The sequence below is a fragment of the Doryrhamphus excisus genome, chromosome 2 (assembly GCF_030265055.1).
Source record: "Doryrhamphus excisus isolate RoL2022-K1 chromosome 2, RoL_Dexc_1.0, whole genome shotgun sequence".
NCBI lineage: Eukaryota > Metazoa > Chordata > Actinopteri > Syngnathiformes > Syngnathidae > Doryrhamphus > Doryrhamphus excisus.
The window spans coordinates 28,834,346-28,848,744 of NC_080467.1; the positions used below are offsets into that span (position 1 = coordinate 28,834,346).

Below are 14,399 nucleotides of genomic sequence, written 5' to 3' on the forward strand. Positions count from 1 at the left end.
TTATGATAGCCTTGTAATGCTACAACGGAAACGCTATCATTTTGGGTCTTTTACAAGACAAGTCTACTGTTTATAGCGAAAAAAATCCAAGAATCTAAAACTATAACTTAATTCTCCTAATATTTTAACTTTATGGTCATATTAGACCTTTTTTCCCAAAATAATTGCATTGTTTTTGCTAAAAGACTAGATAGGACAGCTTTAGTCCGGGTCCCAGGTACCTGTACCTGAAAGTAGTAGGTACACGCCCGTTCAAAAAATTTGGGATCACTTGCAAATTTCTTAGTTTTCCAAAAAAAAAAAAAAATTTCATGCATTTCACAATTTTTTTTTTTCCATTTCACAAATTTCCAATTGGATTTGGAAAGAATGTAACTTTTGTATACACCTCATTCCCAAAGAAAAGTGCCAATCCGGAAAAATATACACGACCGCTCAAAAGTTTGGGATCACTTGCAAATTTCTTAGTTTTCCAAAGAAAAAAAATATTCATGCATTTCACAAAAAAAAAAAATTCCATTTCACAAATTTCCAATTGGATTTGGTTTATTTGCTGAAAGAATGTAATCTTTGTATACACCTCATTCCCAAAGAAAAGTGCCAATCCGGAAAAATATACACTACCGCTCAAAAGTTTGGGATCACTTGCAAATTTCTTAGTTTTCCAAAGAAAAAAAAATTTCACGCATTTTTCAAACAATTTTTTCCATTTCACAAAATTTTTTATCCATTTCCCAAACAATGAAAATTAAAGAGATGATTTTGAAAGAAGGATGTACATTTTTGCATAGAGGCCTACTATCAACAACTGTCAGTCCTCTGCATCAATCTCCTGGTATGGCTGCTAATCCAAGTTCATCATTTTATAAGGCTAATAGATGATTAATAAACCCATTTAAAAATCTAAACTAAAACTAAAATCTCTTACCATGCTGTTAACTACTCCCTTCAGAGAGCAGCACAAACTGGGTCTAACAAGGACACAAAAACGCTGCACAAATATCTGAGAGTGTGTAGTTTAAGACAAAGATGCCTCACAGGTCGTCACCTGGCGGCTGCGCTAAATAGTAGCCGTCAAACACCAGTGTCAGTTATGGTTATGCTGGAGCTGTCCTATCTAGTACTCTTTGAGGTGAATATGATGGAGTGAGTAAATGGTGTTCAAGTGTTTTCCTCGGTGGTTTGCATAAAAGCAGCAGGTTGAAAGTAAACTTTGCAGCTTCATTGGCTTTGTTGGGTGGTGTGATGGGGGGCGGGGGCAAGGGGGGGGGGTAGCTGTCTAATGTGATGCTTTTATAATTAAAATACAATTAGCTGTCCATGTAGCGCTGCAGGACACACACACAAACACATACACACACAAACACACACACCTGGCCTGACTGATAAACAGCAACATCCTGGCTCGGGAGATACTCGGTCACCATGGAAACTGGTGTCATCGCCGTCAGGACCCTGAACTGGTTCAAACAGCAGGAAAAGACTTTGTTTTTTTTTTATGATTTTTTATTTTTTTTATCATAAAGCCAGGGACTCGAACCGGCGCCTCAAGAGTCATCAATTGTGTACTGGAGAGGATTCTCGTAAAATAATTTTTCTTGTTGGATTTTGTTTTTATATTATATTAAAAAAAAATAAAAATATATAATAAAAAATATATTTTTATATTATATATTTTTATATATATTTTGACTTTATTTTGTTATTTATTTTGACTTTTATTTATTTTTATTTTTTCCACTTTTGCTGTTGTTTTTTTCCAGTTTTCTTATTAAAAGTATATTTAGAGTGTGCTGTGGGCCAAAAAAAACCAAGTACTGGCCCGAAAATGGCCCCTGGGCCACACTTTGGACAAGAGTTGGCCTCAAGAGTCATCAATTGTGCACTGGAGAGGATTCTCGTAAAATATTTTTTCTTGTTGGATTTTGTTTTTATATTATATTTTATATTTAAAAAATATATATATATAATAAAAATATATAATATAAAAATATAAATATTTTTATATTATATATTTTTGATATTATATATTTTTATATATATTTTGACTTTATTTTGACTTTTATTTTTTTTTTTACTCAAGAGTCATCAATTGTGCACTGGAGAGGATTCTCGTAAAATAATTTTTCTTGTTGGATTTTTTTATATTATCTTTTATTTTAAAAAAAATAAAAAATATATAATAAAAAATATATAATATAAAAAAAATATAAATATTTTTTTATATTATATATTTTTTATATATATTTCCACTTTTGCTGTTGTTTTTTTTTTTCAGTTTTCTTATTAAAAGCATATTTAGAGTGTGCTGTGGGCCAAAAAAAACAGGTACTGGCCCGAAAATAGCCCCTGGGCCACACTTTGTACAACCACAGCATTTCTTAGTTGAAAGCTGATCATGTGATCCAAAAAGTATTCCAATCAATTTTCCGATGAAGATGCCGTTCTTCCTTTATGCTGATAATTATTTATCTTGTCTCAAGCGTCTTAAGCGTGATCTTTTCTTCCATACGCAACATTCCCAGCAGCTCCCCACGTTCCGAAGGAAGCAAACACTCCGACACGCGTGTTAGCGGGCGGATCAAGATGAGTCGAAGCGTGTTATTAATAACCGCTTCCTGCTTCCTGCACCGGCGCCGGGATATAAATCAGCACCGGGATATAAACATGAAGAGAGAAATGAAGCCACGCAAATCATCAGGATTCCTCGGCTGCCTGTCACACACACACACACACACACACACACACACACACTTGTTTGTTTTTGGCCTTTTGTACTATGTGTGTGTATTCGTGTTTGTTTGCTAGGAATAGAAGAGCCGCCTCAGCATCTTGCAAGAAAGTGAGAAAGTGGAGCAGAGAAGCTCCTCCTACTCCTCGTAACTCCGCCTACTTCTGCTGAACGCCTACCAGCGACCATGTTTGTTTCTCTACATCTGGAACAAGGGTGTCCAAACTTTATATCACACATTTTATGTACATTTTCCGACATGGAAAGCTTTCCAGATCTTCCAGAATCTGCACCTATTCCGTCACATTTAGAAGAAAACCCGTTATATCACAATGGCTTATTATTAGTAGTAGTAGTTTTTCTCTTAAAATATGAAGTTTATTCTAGGAAAATCACAGTTTTTTTTTTTCAATTATCACACATTTTTCTTGGAAATGTTTTTCTCATAATTATGACTTTATTCCCATATTTATTTTCATAATATTCTTAACTTCTGTGCAACCTAATTTTGCCAAAAACTACAATTTCATTTATTGTTTTATTACTCGTAATATTAAAAATATACAACAGAATTTTTTTTTCTCTGTAATATTTCAGTTAATGCTACTAAAATTTTATAAAATATTATGACATTATATTTCAGAAAACTACTAATTTTTGAATTTTGATGACATCTTTTTTTGTTTATATTTTGACTTTATTCTTGTAAAATGACTACTGATTATTCTATGCGTTTTTTTAAATTAATTTTAACTTTAATATTTAAATAAATATGACTTTATTCTTGTAAAATGACCACTGATTATTCTATGCTGTTTTTTTATTTATTTTAACTTTAATATTTAAATAAATATGACTTTATTCTTGTAAAATGACCACTGATTATTCTATGCTGTTTTTTTATTATTTTTAACTTTAATATTTAAATAAATATGACTTTATTCTTGTAAAATGACCACTAATTATTCTATGCTGTTTTTTTTATTAATTTTAACTTTAATATTTAAATAAATATGAATTTATTCTTGTAAAATGACCACTGATTATTCTATGCTGTTTTTTTTATTTATTTCAACTTTAATATTTAAATAAATATGACTTTATTCTTGTAAAATGACCACTGATTATTGTATGGTGTTTTTTTTATTTATTTTAACTTTAATATTTAAATAAATATGACTTTATTCTTGTAAAATGATCACTGATTATTTTATGCTGTTTTTTTAATTAATTCTAACTTTAATATTTAAATAAATATGAATTTATTCTTGTAAAATGACCACTGATTATTCTATGCTGTTTTTTTAATGTATTTTAACTTTAATATTTAAATAAATATGAATTTATTCTTGTAAAATGACTACTGATTATTCTATGCTGTTTTTTTATTTATTTTAATTTTAATATTTAAATAAATCTGACTTTATTCCCATAATTTCACAATTTTCTCCACAACCTAATTTTAAAAACTTATATACATAAATAATGAATTTTGAATTAATTCTCATATAATTACAAATATTATATACACATGTTTTTTTGTTAATTTTCCAACAATTTCTTCATGTAAATAGTCTTTTCCCATCAGATTTATTCTCATAATATTATAATTTTATTTAGTTTCCAAAAAAATTTCGCCCAAAAGTTAAAAAACTTTATTACTTATTTTGTTTATTTCTCATTATTTTCCAACTCACAAAAAAAATACATTTTTATTGAAATATTTCAACTTCATGCGACTAAAATTATTTTGGTGAAGTAATGACAACTTTTCCAAAAAAATTCCCCCCAAAAGTTAAAAAACTTTATTACTTATTTTGTTTATTTCTCATCATTTTACAACTTTTAGAAAAATAACCTTTTTATTGAAATATTTCAGCTTCATGCTACTAAAATTATTTAGGTGAAATATGTATGAAATATACATAAATAATGAATAATAAATTTTGAATTTATTCTCGTATAATTACAAATATTATATCCACTTGTGCTTTTTGTAAAAAAAAAATAATTATTTCTTCATGTAAATAGTCTTGTCATAATTGTGACTTTATTCCCATCAGATTTATTCTCATAATATTATAACCTAATTTTTTTTAAAAATATATTTTTTTTAAAAACTTTTTTGGTTTATTTCTCATCATTTTACAACTCTTAAAAAATTACCTTTTTATTGAAATATTTCAACTTCATGCTACTAAAATTATTTTGGTGAAATAATGAGAATTTTTTTTGCTTATGTTTCTATTATTCTTTATAATTATTATATATTTATATATTATTATTAGATATTATTTATATAGTTATTACTGTTTCTATTGTTCCCTAGGTTTCCTGTTTTTAGAATATAATATTGTCAATATAGTTAAAGAGTGGTGTGCCGCAAATGGCCCCTGCCCCGCATGTTGGACACCCTGACCTTCCTTGCTGAATGAAAATGAAAAAAAAAAAAAGTTCCGTTCGGAAAAGATAAACGACTCCTTTCGGGGAGAGCACGCATGAAAGAAGCGAAACACAAAAGAGACGACAACAAAGACAAGAAGAAGAAGAAGAAGAAGAGGAGGAGGAGGACGTCCTCGCTGAAGATGAAGCCCCTGCAGGAGGAGGTGATGTAGAAGGAGGAGGAAGGCGGCGCCCGCTGATGATTAAAAACCAGCAAGAGGAGAAAACGCACGCCGCTTCGCCGGCTGTTTGTCAGCGCAGACAAAAAGCGGGAGATAACACACACTGTGTGTGTGTGTGTGTGTGTGTGTGTGTGTGTGTGTGTGTGTGTGTGTGTGTGTGTGTGTGTGTGTGTGTGTGTGTGTGTGTGAGCTCCTCATTACCTCCCTGTGTGGGAGATAAGAGTGTGTGAGTCTGCATTGTGCATGCTTATAAAAGTCTGTCCTTATCAAGTATGCGTGTGCACACGCATGGCCCACGTGAAGAGCGCCGGCATCCCATAATTCCACACCATCACTCCAAGCGCCGGATGAATGAGGGCTGGGAACGCCACTGAAGAATGTGTGTGTGTGTGTGTGTGTGTGTGTGCGCCACACTCCAACGCCACTCATGTCCATTTTTTGGGAGGGATATTACGCAATACCAACATCCTGTCAACTTACTTTGCGTGTACAATTGTACTATATACTGTACATATACTATGTACTTACCCGCTATGCATACACAGTACTTGCTACATACATATACTATATATATATACACGATAAACTACATGCAATGTACTATACTGTATATACTGTACAGCACGTTCTATGTACGGATATACAGTACTTATGTATACATATACTGTACTTGCTACATACAATACTTGCTAACTATATCCAGTACAGTCTACGTATATACAGTACCTGCTAAATACTGTGTACTTGTTACATACTGTATACTATACTGTATGTACTTGTTACATACGTATATACGGTACCTGCTACATACGTATGTACACTATCTACTACATATGTACAGTACTTTTACAGTACTGTTACATGCTGTATACCTGTTATGTACTGTACATACTGTACTTACTACATATATGTACACATACTGTATATACTGTACTTAATACATATACACAGTACCTGCTACGTATACTATACACTACTACATATCTACTACATATGTACAGTACTTATGTATATACTTGCTATGCACACGCAGTACCTGTTACATGCTGTATACCTGTTATGTACTGTACATACTGTACTTACTACATATATACACACACTGTATATACTGTACTTAATACATATATACAGTACCTGCTACGTATATACACTACTACATATGTACAGTACTTATGTATATACACTACTTGCTATGTATATGCAGTACCTGCTACATACTGTATATCTGTTATGTACTGTATATACTGGACTTGCTACATATAAACAGTACTTGCTATGTATATACACTATACACAGTACTTATGTATATACACTACTTGCTATGTATACGCAGTACCTGATGCATACTGTATACATGTCATGTACTGTATATACTGCACTTGCTGCATATATATACACGTACCGTATATACTGTAGTTAATACATATATACAGTACTTGCTACGTATATATACTATCTACTACATATGTACAGTACTTATGTATATACACTACTTGCTATGTATACACAGTACCTGCTACATACTGTATACATGTCATGTACTGTATATACTGGACTTGCTACTTATATACAGTACCTGCTAAATATATACACTATCTATACTACATATGCACAGTACTTATGTACTATATACACTACTTGCTATGTATACACAGTACCTGCTAAATACTGTATACCTGTTATGTACTGGATATACTGGACTTGCTACTTATATACAGTACCTGATATGTATGTACAGTACTTATGTATATACAGTACTTTCTATGTATACGCAGTACCTGCTACATACTGTATACCTGTTACGTACTGTATATACTGTACTTGCTACATATGTATATGCAGTACCTGATATGTACGTATGTACACTATCTACTACATATTTACAGTACTTATGTACATATATACACTACTTGCTATGTATACACAGTACCTGCTACATACTGTATACCTGTTGCTACATATATACGTATGTACACTATTCTAGTACATATGTACAGTACTCATGTATATGCACTACTTGCTATGTATACACAGTACCTGCTACATACTGTATACCTGTTGCTACATGTATGCAGTACCTGCTACGTATGTACACTATCTACTACATATGTACAGTACTTATGTACAGTACTTATGTACATATATACACTACTTGCTATGTATACACAGTACCTGCTACATACTGTATACCTGTTGCTACATATATACGTATGTACACTATTCTACTACATATGTACAGTACTTATGTATATACACTACTTGCTATGTATACACAGTACCTGCTACATACTGTATACCTGTTGCTACATGTATGCAGTACCTGCTATGTATGTACACTATCTACTACTTATGTACAGTACTTATGTACATATATACACTACTTGCTATGTATACACAGTACCTGCTACATACTGTATACCTGTTGCTACATGTATGCAGTACCTGCTATGTATGTACACTATCTACTACATATGTACAGTACTTATGTATATACACTACTTGCTATGTATACACAGTACCTGCTACATACTGTATACCTGTTGCTACATACATGCAGTACCTGCTACGTATGTACACGATCTACTACATATGTACAGAACTTATGTACATATGTATATACACTACTTGCTATGTATACACAGTACCTGCTACATACTGTATACCTGCAATGTCTACACAGTACCTCCTACGAATATACTGCACTTTGTAAGTACAGTATCTACAGCACCTGATTCGCATAGACACTATCTTCTATGTATGTATAGTACTTGCTATGTATGTACAGTACTTTCTATGTATACAGTACAATCAAACAATACATTTCATACACTTTCTTTTGAATTTTTTTTTTTTCATAATTTTGCTTTTTTTTGCTTTAATTTAGGATTTGTTTACTGAGTATATGCCCAAAATACTTCATGTGTACGTAGAAATAAATATAAATAACAACTGTGGGGGGGCGGCACGGCGGTCTAGTGGTTAGCGCGCAGACCTCACAGCTAGGAGACCAGGGTTCAATTCCCACCCTCGGCCATCTCTGTGTGGAGTTTGCATGTTCTCCCCGTGCATGCGTGGGTCTTCTCCGGGTACTCCGGTTTCCTCCCACATTCCAAAAACATGCTAGGTTAATTAGCGACTCCAAATTGTCCATAGGTATGAATGTGAGTGTGAATGGTTGTTTGTCTATATGTGCCCTGTGATTGGCTGGCCACCAGTCCAGGGTGTACGCCGCCTCTCGCCCGGAGACAGCTGGGATAGGCTCCAGCACCCCCGCGACCCTTGTGAGGCTAAGCGGTAGAAAATGAATGAATGAATGAGTTCTCCTCCTATTTTGTGTGGAAGTGGTAACTTTTTTGCTTCTTATTTTGTCTTTCCCCACCCTCGGCCATCTCTGTGTGGAGTTTGCATGTTCTCCCCGTGCATGCGTGGGTTTTCTCCGGGTACTCCAGTTGCCTCCCACATAGGCTAATTAGCGACTCCAAATTGTCCATAGGTATGAATGTGAGTGTGAATGGTTGTTTGTCTATATGTGCCCTGTGATTGGCTGGCGACCAGTCCAGGGTGTACCCCGCCTCTCGCCCGGAGACAGCTGGGATAGGCTCCAGCACCCTCCGCGACCCTTGTGAGGCTAAGCGGTAGAAAATGAATGAATGAATGAGTTCTCCTCCTATTTTGTGTGGAAGTGGTAACTTTTTTGCTTCTTATTTTGTCTTTCCCCACCCTCGGCCATCTCTGTGTGGAGTTTGCATGTTCTCCCCGTGCATGCGTGGGTCTTCTCCGGGTACTCCGGTTTCCTCCCACATTCCAAAAAACATGCTAGGTTAATTAGCGACTCCAAATTGTCCGTAGGTATGAATGTGAGTGTGAATGGTTGTTTGTCTATATGTGCCCTGGGATTGGCTGGCGACCCTCGTGAGGAAAAAGCGGTAGAAAATGAATGAATGAAATGAACAACTGGAGGGGTACCACAGGGCATCGTCATGTGCTTACAACGTGGATTAAGTTGGATCCTTTCACTGTGATGCTTGTGTAGTGTGTGTGTGTGTGTGTGTGTGTGTGTGTGTGTGTGTGTGTGTGTGTGTGTGTGTGTGTGTGTGCCCCGCAGCCATAACACAACACTCGTTCTTCCGCCTCATTCTACCTTTATTTTCCCAAACTAGGCTTCCTACGCTTCCCTTTCCCACTAAAGGGTACAAGTGTGACGCTGCAGGCCATGATTTGCTGTCTGGGAGAACACAGCCTGCACTTTTCAACTGAGCAGGTGTGTGTGTGTAATTTACACACACACACACACACACACACACACACACATATACACACACATATACAAAATACACAACATACGTATGACTGCAGCTGCTGATTGCCTTCACTGACTCAAACATCCTGTGGGAATTTGTGCTGTTGGACAGCAGATGTGTTCCATGTTCTTTTGGTACAAAACGTCACACGACAAAGTCCTGAAAAAGCTCAAACAGGCTGCCATTGGTCAGTAGAGTCAGGGGCGGGGTTACTTGGACCAATAAGAAACTTTACTCCTGATAAAAATCATCATTATCCACGTATACATGGACTTAAATATTCTAATTGGATTCGGTTTATTTATTATTTGCTGAAAAGGAAAAAAAAATGGAACCTTTGTATACACATCATTCCCAATCCGAATGAATATATGTACACTACCGCTCAAAAGTTTGGAATCACTTGCAAATTACTTTGTTTTCCAAAGAAAAACACAAATTTTCATGCATTTCATAAACAATGAAAAAGGAATCAGCACAAACTGGGTCTAACAAGGACACAAAAACGCTGCACAACTTTGCAAGAAAACATATCTGAGAGTGTTTTCCAAAGACAAAAAAATTTCATGCATTTTGCCAACAATTTTTTCTATTTCGCAAAATTTTTCATCCATTTCCAAAACAATGAAAATTAATTATATGATTTTGAAAGAAGGATGTACATTTTTGCATAGAGGCCTACTATCAACAACTGTCAGTCCTCTGCATCAATCTCCTGGTATGGCTGCTAATCCAAGTTCATCATTTTATAAGAATTATTTAAAAAAATATATATATGTTAAAATTTAAAAAATATATATTTTTTTGTTTTGTTGTATATTTATATTTTTTTATTTATTTTATATATTTTTTTATATTTTTTAATTTTTATAAGGATTTTTATAAGGATTATAAGATGATTAGAAAAGCCGTCTAAAAATCTAAACTAAAACTAAAATCTCTTACCATGCTGTTAACTACTCCCTTCAGAGAGCAGCACAAACTGGGTCTAACAAGGACAGAAAAACGCTGCATATCTGAGAGTGTTTTCCAAAGAAAAACACATTTTTATGCATTTCACAAACAATTTTTTGCCATTTCACAAACAATGAAAAAGGAATCAGCACAAACTGGGTCTAACAAGGACAGAAAAACGCTGCACAACTCTGCAAGAAGACATATCTGAGAGTGTTTTACAAAGAAAAAAATTCATGCATTTTTTTCCATTTGTATGGCTTCTTATCCAAGTTCATCATTTTATAAGAATTATAAAAAAATATATATACTTTAATATTTTTTAAATATTTTTTGTGTTTTTTGTTTTGTTGTATATTTATATTTTTTATTTATTTTATATATTTTTTATATTTTTTTATTTTTATAAGGATTTTTATAAGGATTATAAGATCATTAGAAAAGCCGTCTAAAAATCTAAACTAAAACTAAAATCTCTTACCAAACTGGGTCTAACAAGGACAGAAAAACGATGGCAGGACTGCCAAGAAAAAGCCATATCTCAGACTGGGCAAAAAAATTCCCAAGTGATCCCAAACTTTTCAGCGGTAGTGTATACATGGACCCAAATATTCCGATTGCATTCGGTTTATTTGCCGAAACGGAAAGAATGTAACTTTTGTATACACACCAAACGTTCTTCGGTTTAAAAAAACGGAAATCGGCACTGGACTGTTGCGGGAAGTTTGTTTTTGATCCAAACTAAATTCCAAGACTGGACGAAGGAAAAAACGACAATACGGAGTTGGAAGAAAATGTGATGTTGGTGTTTACGTTTTACTGCGAATGCCCCATTGACTATTCTGTTGGATTATAGCGGCGCATGTAGACAAGAAATTGGAATATTCCTTTTTCCATGGATACTATTGTTTTTCGGAAAATTCATTCGGAAAGATTCCATTCGGAAAGAGAAAAAACTCCTTATGTAAACGTGGCTAGTCACGACATTTGTATTATTGGAGTTTTTTCTAATATCAAACTGGAATACCGGCGTTCCATGACGTTCCCACCTGACAATCCACAAATGACAGTCACATGACTCCCAGCTCCCCAGTCATGTGACTGCGGGTGAAGTTCAAGAGGCGGAATGGGATTTAGGATCGAGTGAATGGTCGGCGTCACGCCCGTCATGCGTGAACGTATCGGAAGCGACTCGCTCAAAGTCGGGAGTGGGGGGGGGGGCTCGTTGATGCGGAGAAGCCGAAGCGTGCCGGGGATTCTCAAGCCCGGAAGATATCGTCAGCCTGCGCTCATCCCCGCGGAGGAAGGCTGCAGGCGATCGTGTTAGAGACTTTCATGTAATCTCAATCGTTCCTCTTCCCGCTTTAATTCTCCGGAAGTCGTGGAGTCAGGAGAAACCGGAGAAGAAAGCCCCCCCCACCCCGGAGGGGGGAAAAAAGGCGCAGTTAAATGAGGCGAACGCAGAAAGAGGGAAGCAGATTAAAATGATCCCAGTGCAACTTGCAATTATTTGGATTATCTAACGAGTCCTCATCTTCGCTCGATGACAGCTTAGTAGTTCGAGCGCAGCGGGGGGAAACGTTTATGTCGACAACCCGTTTATGTCGAGGGCCACCGTGTTCTCCTTTTGGACTAAAAAAGTGCCCGCTTAAGTCGACACGTGATCGTGGAAATGGTGCGGTCACATGGTTCGACCTCGATGAAGAATAGTCCGTTTATGTTGACATGTGTTGTAGTATTTTATACAGAAAAAAAAATACAGTATATTTTAATGTACTGCACGCTGTGTGTACGCTAGCGGCCCCCGCCTCCACCCACCGAGACCCACAAAGCGGCTGTATGACCGACAGAAGCGCTCACTCTGTTCATGCCATTGTTCTATGCAATAAATGTCTATGGAACTTTTGTTTTCATTTATTGTGATTAATTCATTGATTAATTAATTAATCTATTATCGTCCCAGGCCTCAGTGCCCAAAATTTCTAAACAAGACATCTAATCTCATGACATTTTGTGACACCCCTAAAGTACTGTCTACTGGTACAATCTACTAAACTAGAGTAATTTCAAAATAAAAGCATGGGAGTATTAACACGTTTCTATCACAACTAATTAAAAAATTCATTCATTCATTTTCTACTGCTTTTTATTATTATATATTATTATATATTATATTTGTTCACTTTCTGCTTTCCTAATATAATTTATTATATTAGGAAAGTAATATTTTAAAAAAATTATAATTAAAAAAATAATAAATTTTAATTTAATGAATAAATTAATGAATAATTTAATAAATTATAATTTATATGTATAATATTTATGATGTATTATGTTTTATATTTATTATGTATAATTTGTTTATACATTTATTAATATTTAAAATATATAAATTATATTATAATTTAGATCATTTTAAATAATATTTGTTTTTATATATAGATAATTATATTATTATATATTATATTTGTTCACTTTCTGCTTTCCTAATGTAATTTATTATATTAGGAAAGTGATATTGAAAAAATTATAATTAAAAAATAAAATTTAATTCAATAAATAAATAATTTAATAATTTATAATTTAAAATTAATAATTTATTTATACATGTATTCATATTTTAAATATATAAATTATATTATAACTTAGATAATTTTTAATAATATAATTTGTTTATATTTATATATAATTACATTATTATATTATTATATATTATATTTGTTCACTTTCTGCTTTCTTAATATAATTTATTATATTAGGAAAGTGATACTAAAAAAATTCTAATTAACAAATAAATTTTAATTTAATAAATTAATAATTTAATAATTTATAATTTAAAATTTATAATTTATTTATACATTTATTAATATTTAAAATATATAAATTATATTAAATTTATATAATTTAATGAATTATATTAAATATTAAATAAATTATATTATGATTTAGATAATTTTTAATAATATAGTATGTTTATATTTTTTTTACGAGGTTTTGATTTGATTGATTTTGATTATTGTGATAAAAAAAAAACACTAAACATGACTGGAATGACATCATTCCGATGGGCGTCGACATCAACGTGTTCCAGTGTACTCAGTTACTCTCCTGTTTGCCTTTGACACAGGAAACCAAAGCTAAACACTTCAGCCGTCACTCAGCATCGCACACCTGCAGGGCACACAAACGCACAACTCTGGAAGCACATGACACGCTCACATGACTTGCTTTATGTGTGTGTGTGTGTGTTTATGTGTGTGTGTGTGTTTTCATGTCATACCGCCATGTGTTCTGGCAATATGACACAAGATTTACTGATGCATAAACACACACAAACGGGATGGCGATATACTGTATGTGTGTGTTGACGGTGACACTTGACGCAGCAATCTGATGAACTCACAACCGACACACACACACACATAAACACACAAACACACACATAAGAGTCAGAAAAAATGAAGTAAATCTCTTTTCTTTGCCGCTATTTTTCAATTTGCTGCCTCGCTGCTCTCTCACGCGGCGCTCAAACGTACGGACAGAACGCAAACGCAGCACAGACGACTGACGGAGGACAGGAAAAACCTCCATGGATGGACGGACCAACGGACGGATGGCGACTGGAGGCCGTTTTGCATCAGCACTACTGCTTTTGACTGAATATGCATTCAGGAGCTGCTGACGCCTCGCAGCTGTCAATCAAACTTCACAAGCTTTTGTGTATCTCACACACACACACACACACACACAAACACACAAAAGCTGCTTTGTGTCTTTAAGCTTGATGAA

The 14,399-nt window shown here is 34.0% G+C and overlaps 1 protein-coding gene across 5 annotated transcripts in view; it reads right to left on the bottom strand.

Moving 5' to 3' along the window:
• The window catches only part of LOC131105642 (protocadherin-1-like), a 148,609-nt gene that overhangs the window by 72,350 nt on the left and 61,860 nt on the right, over nucleotides 1-14,399 (bottom strand). The gene's annotated exons all lie outside the window — the stretch shown is intronic.